Genomic DNA, 12,371 nt, shown 5'->3' on the forward strand with positions numbered 1-12,371 from the left:
AACATTTGTAACAATGTTGTGAAAAAATTATTCTCCCAATTATACATGTGAGAAAAATGGAATTCAGCAAGGATAAGAGAATTAAGTTTCATAGTCTCACAGCAAGTTAATGAAAGGATTTGGTTTCAAAATATGTCTTTTGATTCCAATTTCAAGATTCTTTGTACTTTTCCACAGCTTTGCCACAGTCCCCCTGTCTCAGATCTTTTATTGACTTGTTTAAGAAGAAGTGATTGAAGAGTAATGTATAAGTCTCTTTTCTGTGTGCTTTGGAGATTTATGTAAAGAAGAAACTCTGAACTTAGTTTTCATTCATGATCATCTTGGGGTTAGAGGAGAAGCTTGCTAGCAAAGCAGATTAAGTGAGGTTATTCTTTTGTACCTTCTCACCTCATTCTGATCTCTGATTTGCTAGACCCACCCCCCAACTCCCAGAAACATATACACCCTTACCATGCAGTCTAGCAGCCATGCTTCTTAATATTTACACAAAGCAGTTGAAAATGTATGTTCATGCAAAAACCTGCACATGGATGTTTATAGCAGTTTTATTCATAATTGCCAAAAATTGGAAGCAATCAAGATGTCCTTCAGTAGGTGAAAGGATAAAGTGGCACCTCCAGACAGTGGGATATTGTTCAGCACTAAAAAGAAATGAGCTATTAAGCCATAAAAAGATATGGAGGAACTTTCAATGCATATTAATAAGTGAAAGAAGTCAATCTGAAAAGGCTAAATACTGTATGATTCTGACTATATGACATCCTGTAAAAGGCAAAACTGAGGAGAAAGTAAAAAAATCAATGGTTGCCAGCTGTTGGAGGTGGAGGAGGAGAGGTGATTAGGCAGAGCATACAAGATTTGGAGGGAAGTGAAAATAGTCTGTATAATACTATAATGTTGGATACATGTCATTATACCTTTGTTCAAACCTATAGAATGGATAATACAAAGAGTGAACTCTAATGTAAACTATGGACTTTGGTTGATTGTGATGTGTCAGTGTAGATTCATCAGAGATTACAAACATACTACGCTTATGGAGGATGTTGATAATGGGAGAGGCTATGCATGTGTGGAGTTGGGGGATACACAGGAAATCTCAGTACCTTCCTCTTAATTTTTGTTGTGAACCTAAAACTACTCTCGAAAAAAAAAAGTCTTTTTAAAAAGAAAGACATCTAAAATTAATCAAATATTAATGCCAGTCATGTCTCTTTCTCATCAATTAGGTTTTTATGGATTAGTAGCTTGATTCCATTTTGGTTTTTCATAGCTTTTTAGTGGTGACAGGTGGGGATGGGACTCACTTTATCTTAATCCATCAGAACCAGAAACCTTGTGAAATGGCACATAATGGAATCACTATCTACCAAGTTGCCCAAACCAGACTTGTAAACAAGTTATTCCAGACATGCCCTTCTCCTTGCTCTCTGTATTCCACATGCAATAATTTTACAATTTAAATGAGCCTTAATCCTATTAATGTCCTCTATTCTAATTGCTGCTATCTTAATATAGTACCAATGGTTCTCAAACTTTGGCTTGCATTAGAATTACCTGGAGGGCTTTTTGAAACACAGATTTGTGGGCCCCATCTCCACGGTTTCTGATTTAGTATGTCTGGGGTGAGGCCTGAGAATATTCATTTCTTTTGTTTTAATATATTTTGTACATTTATTTTGCAAATAAGTTTATAATTGTATAAACAATTATTTATTTTTACTAAAAAAGGGTTTCAAAAGATTAAGAATTCTAATTAATATATGTGGTTAAAGGTGCCATGTATGATAATCGGAATAGGATATTTTGGGGGACTAAGAAAAGGTATACGGTAAGGAGATGATTTTTTAAGGAAAAAGAAAGTGATTCCATCCCAAAGCTGGTCATTTCTAATAGGAAAACAAACAATCTGACAAACAAACAAAAAATAAAGGGACAAACTAAACTGGAAACAGAAAGTTATAAAAGGTTTGTGAAAAAAAAGGAAATCTTTAGAAAGAAATTTTATGTGTGGTCATGTTACTCGAAAACTGGGTTCACCTCTTGTTGGGTGTTGAGTCAACAGACACAACCAAGACAAAGATTGGGAGAAGGAAGGATTTACTACTTGCAGCAAGAAGGAGAATACCGGGGCATTGTGCCAAAGCATTGTCTCAGAATATTCATTTCTAACAAGTTTCTAGATGATGCTAATGCTGGTAGTCCAGAAACCACACTTTGAGAAACACTGATTTAGACCTTCAATTCTCCGTCTTCTGATGCCTGCGCTGGTCTCTGAAATACCACATTACCCTACAGTATTTCTTCTCTTATCCATTCTCTCCATTTCCTTCAGACAACATTTTCTAAAATACAATCTGGCAAAGCCATTTCCATATTAAAACTTTGATAACTCCTTCCATATCCTAGAGGATAAATTTTAAACTCCTTGACAAAATTCCTGCTTAACACTAACCTTGTTTATTGCGACTTTTTCTCTTACCCTATGGGTGTTCCAACTCTACTGAAGTACCTTCAGTTCCCCAACTTCAGGCTCTCTCTTCCCAGGGTTTTCACATATACCATTCCATCTCCTAACTTCACTCCACTCCCCATCTTCAGCCTCCTGAATTGACCAGCATCTATTTGCTATTCATGGCTCAGCTTAGGTATCACCTCTGGAAAGCCTTTGTTGATTACTCCTCTTATGTATTAGGTTGTCTCTCCTCCATGTTCCTATACCAGCATGAATTTATCTCATCACAGCATAAATTGCATATTGCAATTGTTAGTCCATCTCAACAATCCGAAAACTCCTTCAGCCAATGATCAGCCTACTTATCTTTTTCTCACTGGTGCCTAGTGATGGTCAGGTACATAGTAGATGTTCAATAAATCCTCCTTGGATGAATGATTCAGTAAATAAGGGAATGAACAAAGGAGTGTATTAAAAATGATCTGTCTACTCATTTATCTGGAAGTCTAAAGATCTTCAACATCTCAGAATTCCCTTTTTATCAGAGTAAATAATTTATACTCTTGTGTTCTTCAGTTTGGCTGGCATGATATGTTTAGCTCTCTTAGTCCTTTCAAGGCTTCACAAATGCTGATGAAGCCAGAAGTAGAGAACATTTTAAGAGAATTGGGTGGGCAATTCAGTTTTATGGTGTCAGTGAAATGACATCTCTCCCTAATGTAAGAGAGTTGGAACAACAACTGAAGATGAAAGAAAACACACAAATACACACACATGGACATAAGTTTAGCTAATCTTTGGAACCACTTCCCAGTTCTCTTCTAAATCTTAAATCAAGTAACTTTGTTGCTTCTCCTATAAGTATCTGAGTTCCATGCCAAAAAGTTGCCCAACAAATTATTCTTTTTGTTTTGTTTTGTTTGTTTGTTTTAAACAAAGCCAGTATATCTGGCTTTCTAACAAAAGAGATTAATTAAAACAAAGGACATTTAATTTTAGAACTAGAAACATAGGTTAATTGGACAAAATAAACATATTCTAAACGCGAAAAACTGAAGGTACAGAATGGTAAACTCATGACAAAGCCATGTGTGAATTCATATTTAGAAAACAACCCATCTCTGAGTCTAGACATAGAACAATCATGTGAAGTATTAATGTGAAACAGATATTTGCTTTTATTGCATTTAACTCTGTCTTTAAAAGACCAGTAGTTCTCATAAATGGTGTGGAATTAAGCCCATTGTTTAAGAAACTTTTACATGATTCTACCTGCTCACTATGGATATTACCAATAATTTACAAAAATATCATTATAAACATAATTTTCTGAAGAAAAAAATCAGATTATATTACATGTAAGAAATATGAGTTTGTATAACTTATGTGAAGATATTTTTAAATTTCTAATGAAGTGTTGGAGAGTTGGGATTGGTATGGTCTGAATTTTGTTCAAAGCAACTTGCTAGTTCCCTTCTCCACACAAACTATCTGTGAAATACGAAGCTGTGATACCGCACAGCTATTTATTTTCTAGTATGAGGTGTCAGATCCCTGCTTATCAAACACAGGGTAAGCAGCCTCTTTGTACACACATTTTTTTCTGTTATGCTTCCTTAATTAATCCCTCTGATTTTATAAAATACACCAAATGTTGGATAGAAAAAATGATTATCCTCTATTTATACCTTGTAGGTAAAGTAAAAAACATTTAAGCATCTTTTCAGTGATCTAGAAAATTATCAGCATCCAATCTGATATGGCCTGAATTCCAAATTTCCAGTCTCCTGATTTCTAAAAAGTGTATGCATACGTGTGATTCAACTAATTAAACTATATTGTAGAATACATCATTTTCAGGATTTTCTAGATTTTAATTCCCTAGGTCTTCTTGATTCAGCATTTCTTTCTGTCCTGAATCTTAGAGGAAAAATAGTTTGGTAATAAAATAAAATAAAATAAAAGATGTCTTTTGATAGTGGAAGGTTTAAAATGGATTAAAAGGTTTTTATTGGAATCTCTATTCATTAGGTGCATTAGGGGAGGACACTAAAAAAAATCAATGTTTGACTTTTACTTTAACCTTAAAATGTCATTAAATTCCCCACATGAAAAGGTTGATGCAAACACTCTTTTACTTAATTGACAACACTTCCATTCTCTGTAGCATTTTGTAAAAGAAAGGGAGCCTATGTGAAAGGTGTAGTAAAGGTCAAAACTCAATTTGAAATATTTAGTGTTTAGATGGAAGGTCTTTATGAGTGCAGACAGATTTAATAATTAATTTTTCCACTTTTTCCATGTAACTCATCATTGTTTTTTTCAGGACATTCAGATGAATACTTTTATAGACTAAATTACATAATTCATATTTGGGCATTAAGGCACTGTCCTTCCATTTATGGTTATCCAGTAACCTTTCACCTGTTCTCACCGTGATGCCAACCAGGAAGGAGGGATTGTTTTTGTCTTGTGTTGTTTTTGTTATTAATATGCTTTTTTATCCTAGTTGTTAATAATGCAGAAGAAAAAGTTAGCTTGCGGACAGAGCATTGACTAAATTAGTCACATTTCCATACTTAGCCAAGGATACAACTTAATCTTTGTAGCTGTGAAAAAATAAATCCTACTTTTAAACACATATACTAAAGAATTTAATACTCTATTTCCCATTGAAGATTTGTGACTGCTGGTAAGCAAATAGCTGTTAAGTTCAAGCTTTGTCTTCATAGGACTAGTTCCTAAGGCAGTTTTTAAATTTCAACGGGGGCATTTAAAAATCTAAACTCAAATCGATTTTGTTGGCAACATATTGCAAGGACACGTTTATATTCTAAAAATACTTCTCTATTTTTGTTTGAATGTCAAAAGATAGACCATGATACTGAGTTCCCTTCTAGACGTGCTAAAAAGCTAAATTTTGCCATTTACCAAATCTACAAATATCCTGTGAAATTGTGGTTGGCATTTGTAACAGCAGTTCTCTGCTTGCCAAATTCATGCACACATAAGACATTTTATACCATATAAGAATGTATGGATAAAATCAGACAGATTTCTCCAAAGTCTATGATATTTTCTGGGAGTAGGGAAGACTGGAAACGGAAAATGGAAAAATATCATGGGCTTTGCAATCAAGCATTTCTGGTTTCAGGACCCAGCTCTACCATTTCCTATTTTTGTAAACCTTGCCAATTTATCTGGTCTCTCTGTACCTTCATTTTCTCACCTGTAAAAGAGTGTAAATGTCCTCCTCAGAGATAGTGAGGAGTATAGGAGTTGATTTTGCGAATGTTACAAAATGTAATATACGCAACAAAACCGCAACTGATAAATAGTAGATGTTCAATAAATGGTGGATTTTTATATATTCACTAATCATCACATTTAATATGGAAGTTTGTTACATTAAAAAGATAAACTGTTAGACAAATGGATACAAAACAGAATTTTTTTCAGTTTGAATTATCTAGCCATCTATCTATCTACCTATCTATCTGTGTGTGTGTGTGTGTGTGTGTGTGTGTGTGTGTGTGTGTGTGTATAATTTTACTGAGGTATAACTGACATAACATTATATTATTTTCAGGTATACAACACAATGATTCCATATTTGTATATATTGCAAAATTATCACCACAATAAGTCTAGTTAACATCCATCCCCATACATAGTTACAACATATTTTTTTCTTGTGATGAGAACTTTTAAGAATTATTCTCTTAGCAGCTTGAAAACATACAATAAGGTATTATTAACTGTAGTCACCATACTGTACATTACATCCTCATGACTTTTTACTATATAACTGATAGTTTGTACCTTTTGACAGGACAGAAAACGTTTGATGGCAGAGGAGAAAGAAGATTACCAGGACCCTTGATAGCTCTGAGCTGGACAGTTTGGAGACATTGAATATCTACAGAATCTCTGAGAAAAGTGAATAACTGAAAGGTACAAAGGGGAGAGTCTGACCATGTTTAATTTTGCCTATTGTGAAAGCAACAACATCTATAAGCAGAAAGTATAAAATAAGAACTTATTTTTTGTTAGTTCATAGTAAAAGAATCTCTCTCTGGAGTGTTTTCGTGGAAAAGTGTGGACTAAAGAGGAGTGTTATATTATGGAAGGTTGGAGATAAAGATAGCTGTGGTATCTAGAACAGAGAATTTACTAGGGCTCAAAATCTAGCCACTCACCACAGGTAGGGAATAGTAGTAACATGGAAGCTCCGCAGCAATGGAAAACCCCTAGCAAAGATTGAGTGTCTCCTTGTTTTTTCTTATGCTCTTGGATGGGATGTGCAAGTGTGCATTCACCTCATAAACCAGTCTAAACCTCTCTTTTCCTCTGACAATACACACTGGGAAAGTACAATGGAAATGTGTTATTAGTCAATGTATTCCACTCTTTAGGGTCTGTCTCTAACCCAGCTTGCTTATTAGAAAATGGAATTATTGTGGGTAACTCAATATCTGGCTATGTCAGAGGGGTGTGCAGCATCACCCCCTGACCCAAGTTAATTAGAGTAAATTTCTGAAACACACTAGTAGATACTTGGAAAGCTAATTGTGGTAGAGAAACAGAAAAGGAGAGGGAAGAAAACCTTACTGAAATTCAGGGGTTGCCAATGCATACCATGGGAGATGAAGAAAAGAGAGTATAGTAGCCTAACTATATATTATATTACTTAGAACAAAGAAGTAAATTAAATATTAAATATCAGTAATCGCCATATTTCTTTAATTCAATAATGCCAAATATTTTGCTTTTCAAACTTGATTGTTCTATTTTTAGTTAAACTGGAAGTTTTAGTCAAATTGGAATTTGTTTTTATTTAATATATTGTATTTATTTTTAAAGATAAAATCAATTCATGTAGTTTGTAATTAGGTAAATGCAAGAACAAGCAAACAAACACAGAAGTAGTTGTGCATATTCCACTCCCGAGAGACGGAGAACAAATGTTAATATAGATTAAAAGAGATTTAAGAGGCAGATCAAACAGTTTCAATGAATATTTTTAAAAAAACAAGAAAAAGAGGAAAGGGAGGAGGAGGTAGAGGAGATTTATAAGCCAATCAGGAAAATGTGGACACTTACTGTTTGTATAAGGCTATTAAAGAATTTATGTTGATTTCTGAGTGGGATAATGACTGTTGCAGTTATTTTTTAAAAGTACAATCCATGTCTTAGAATGTATTGAATTTAACAGATTAATTGATATGATGTTCGAAATTTGCTAAAAAATAATGCAATGGCAGAAAAAAATGGATAGACATAGAGAAAACAAAATTAGTAATGAATCAATAATTGTGGAATCTGGGTAATATTCCTGAATAACAGATTGCTTCCCAAAATAATTCTACTAGTTTATACTACCATCAGCTCTGTGAATTTCAGAAAGCACTTTTACCAGAATTTTTATATGTCTTCTTGAAATTTTGTTGTATTCGATGTGCCGCTACCCAGCTTATCCGTCATAGTCACTAATCACACAAATGCCAAATTTGAAATTTTAAATATGGGGTGGGGAGATAAGAGATGGGTGACAAAAGGAATAAATTTGCCAAATCTGTATGGTTGTAAAAAAACACAGTCTGGGACGGAGTAGGGAGCTGCTACATCTCCATGCGTTTTGGGTCGAGGATTTAAAACTCGTATGTGCCAGGCCTTCAACATGTATTTATAGAAACTGACAATTGCCTGATCCCATTATATTTCAATTTTGTACTTTGCAATTAGTGATTTATGAGGTAAGAAAGGGCAAACTGATAATTACATCTTTTATTTTCCAGGACATCCTCTTTCTACATTCAACAACTTGTAATCAAATTCCTCAGCACTTTCACATACTATTTGGTCTTGTCTGATGTTGGCAAGCTAGTAAATTTCATGATACGCTAAAAAATAATTAAATTTCTTTGACAATAAGTGCTCCCATTTTATTAAATATCTTGTAATAGAAAAGGTATTGAGGAGAGAAACTTCTATTCGTAGATATGAGGCATTTTATTAACATCTACAGAAGTATCACTACGTTTGAAAAGCAATTTAGATTTCATTCTAAGTTAAGGAATCTTTGTGTGAGAATGTGTGAAATCTCATGAATATTTGTTATATTTTAAAGAAACTAATTAACATATAGGTGAAGCAATTTGAAAAGTGAGATATTTTATCTTATGGCAAGAAAATACTTTTTAAAGTAATGTTACCTGTTATTCTGTGGCACATACCACCTTGGTCATGGTTACAAATTCACAAGTATACTCTATTCAGAATCACTTCATGCATAATGCCAAAGTAATTATAATGCAAGCATATTCAAATATAGTAAGGAGATTTAATTTTTATAAGAAATATGATTGTTTTCATTAAAGGTAGCACCCTAGGAAATACTTTTAAACATTAAATCCACTTAACATCCACTTTCCTACAAGTAAAGATCACCATTTATTTTCTCTAGATATGTTATATGTTTACATTTTTAAAAAATCACATTGGCAACTATGTGGTGAATGGAATTTTCATGTGGGGAAGGAGGTGGAAAGAGCAGACACAAGTAGACCTATCAGGAGAATTTGTGATGTCCAGGCGCAAGACGGTAATGATTTGAAATAGAGCAGTAGTAAAGGTAACAGAGAAGTAGACAGATTAGAAGTAGGGCAGGCAGTATTTTCCAAAGTAGTGAATGTGAAGGGTTTAGTGAAATAAAAATCTAGGACAATTCCTAGACATTGGCTTGAGCAACTGAATTGGTGAGAAGGGAAGGTTTGGCACAAAAATTAGGAATTTCATTTCAGCCTTATGTTTGAAATACTGGATATCCAAGTGAAAAGGATAAATAGACAATTAGTTATTGAAGTTTGATGGGGTAAATAGTATATGTTGTATTTATAGACATGGAAATGGATTAATAAAACCATGTAAGGAGAGTAGGAGGAAGACAACCCTGTGGGTGATTCTTCTGCTAAATTCAAAATAATACAGTGTTTCAATAAGGGAAAATTGATAAACTGAATCAAATAAGGCTAAGGGAGCAGTTAAGATAACAATAGAAAAATGATCATTAGATATAGGAGACAAATTAAAGATGTCTTTGATAACAAATTAATAGAATGATGAGGAAATAAGCCTAGTAGAAGTAGGATAATGAGAAAATTCAATGTAAGTTAATGTTGACAGCAACAAGAGATGCCTCTTTCAAGAAATTTAGTTATGAAGGTGTACTAGTTTTTTATACTGCTGTAGCAAATTAAGCAGCATAAATAATACGGTTTATTATTTCACAGTTCTATAAGTCAGAAAAACAGCACAGATCTCACTGGGCTAATATCAAGGTATAGACAGCACTGTGTTCCTTTCTGGAGACTCTGGAGAAGAATTGGTTTCCTTGTCTTTCCCAGTTCTAAAGGATATCACATTCTTTGGTTCATAGCCCCATGAGCAAGCAACATAGAGTCTCTGCAATACTAGCAGCATCAAATCTCTCTCTGACCCTTTATCATTATCACATCTCTCTCTCTATAACCCAGCCAGAAAAGGTTCTTGAATTTTAAGGGCTCATATAATTAGACTGGGCCCACCTGAATAATCCAGAATAATCTCCCTATTTCAAGGGCCATACCATTAATCACGTCTGCAAAGTCTTTGTTTTGAATGCCTTTGCATTGTAAGATAACATATTTACTGGTTCCAGGGATTAGGAGATGTACTTATTTGGAGGCCATTGTTCTCTCTACCACAGAAGGGAAGCAAAGAGAGTGGGTACGTAGTTAGAGGAAGATATTAGGGGAGTTTATTTTATTTTATATTGGAAATATTCAAGTAGAGGTTATGAAGTATTCAGTAGATAAAATGCAAACGTATATGAATATGTTTGAATAAACAGTGTATAGTATTCAAGATACGTTACTCTTCTCTCATCTTTCTCTTTTCCTTCTCTTTGACACAGATTTTTCTTTCATTAATAAGTCAATTTTTTATCAACATGCTATTTATATTCTTCTAAAATACATCCTTCTTAATTTAAAAAAACAATTAAAAGACTGAGAAACAGACTTACCCTGCCTCACACCTCCTCATCCCACAGTAATATGAGGGAAAAAAAGTAGCAAAAGAAGAAAAAGCTAATCACAGAACACTATGTGGTTTAGTAATAAATAGTATTTTTTATATTCATCATAATGTACAGAGCAAATGTTGATTTAACCAAAAAAATTTTGATTTCTATTTTGAGAGAATAGCAGAAGCCAATAAAAGATAGCTAAAATACTTGTTGCAACAAAATTTGTACTGATGAAAAATTTTTAATGATGTAAATATCTATCAAAATAAAAGAGTGAATAAATGTCATTAATCTTATAAACTTATACAGCAGTAAAACTAAAATGAATAAAACCCTCCCGCATAAACATGGATAAAATTTAAAACATAATTTTAGAGGAAAAATTTTGCAGAAAGCATGATAACATCTTTTACATTTAAAAATATGCAAACGCATATAAAATAGTTTTATGTGTAGGAGTGATAAATTCATAGTAATTACTTCTTAGATGAGAATGAGAGGAATGGGATCATGAAAAGCTACACAGAGGATTTAAATTTTATTTGAAATATTTCATTTAAGCTAGGTGATAGGTACACAGGTGTTCATTATATATTTTTCTATGACCTTACATGCCTGTAGTAATTCACAAAAGTAATTTTCAAATAAAATCAAGCAACAATCAAACAAGCAGACAAACTCTAAGACAAAATGGTGATGAGAACACTTATACCAGAGGGAGCCATGAGGAAAGAAATAAATGACCTGCATAGTCCCTTGCACATACTAGACATGCAATAAATACTTTTCCTTTTGTGGAATTCTTTAAAGGCCTAAATGCAAGGGAACAGCAAGGGAGAGATATACAGGTAAAGCTACTATGAGAGGTATGTTTGACTTCATAAAAGGAAGGGGCTAAGAAAAGATACTCTCTAAGACGGCCACCTATTCAAACCTCATATAATTATGACTTAAGTGATTCCTGATTTGTGATGCCAACAGCCTTAAAACTCTAATAGTTTGAAACCCGTTAATCTAGCTCCATTATCCTCTCCCATAAGAAAGACTGAGATAATTTTTCCAATCTGTATTTGAAAGCAGGTTGAGTTGCTGCCCAAAAACAGCTACAGCATTTAAAGTAATTAGGTTTTACTTTATTTTAATATGTTTTGTCTTACAATAAAATATCTGGAAGAGAAGAGGAAGACCTTTTAAGCAAAGAGTTAAAAGTCAGAAAATTTAGTTTTACAGAAATTATGTTTTACCACATTACTGTGTCTTAGAGTTTAGTACGGAAGTTATTCTTTTCATATTCAGGCTGTTTTATCTCTTCAAGACTGTGTGAAATATTTATTTGTCCTACTGAATATGTCTCGTCTCATTTATTGTGAAATATTTACTTTCTCCCAGCAGCAGCTATCATACATTTTGTTAGATCTGTCTATTTTCAAACACCAGACCAATGAGATAGTCAACTTTTTCAAATATTCCTGTGTGGCAAATATTTTATTTTTAATTTTAATAAATACATTAAGCTGTTTTATGAATCTAATATGAAATAATTTAATATCACTATTCTAATGTTTCCTTATGTTTTTTTATTGCTATGTGATACATTATAGTTGACAATTTGTGGTATATGGTTGCGGCAGATTGTATTTTTCCAAAAACCTGTGTAACACTATCTCCTGTTGTTCATGGACTTCTTATGTGTGACCTTACCACATCCCCATCTGGAAAAGGAGCTGATATCATTTCCCCTTGAATCTGGCTGGAATGTTGTTATAGCCTTGGCTTATAGAGTATAGTGGAAGTGATGCTATGTGGTTTCTGAGGGTAGGTTATAAAAGGCAATAAGATTTCTGT

Source organism: Monodon monoceros, unplaced genomic scaffold (genome assembly GCF_005190385.1).
Source record: "Monodon monoceros isolate NGI ecotype Baffin Bay Population unplaced genomic scaffold, NGI_Narwhal_1 Super_Scaffold_19, whole genome shotgun sequence".
Lineage (NCBI taxonomy): Eukaryota > Metazoa > Chordata > Mammalia > Artiodactyla > Monodontidae > Monodon > Monodon monoceros.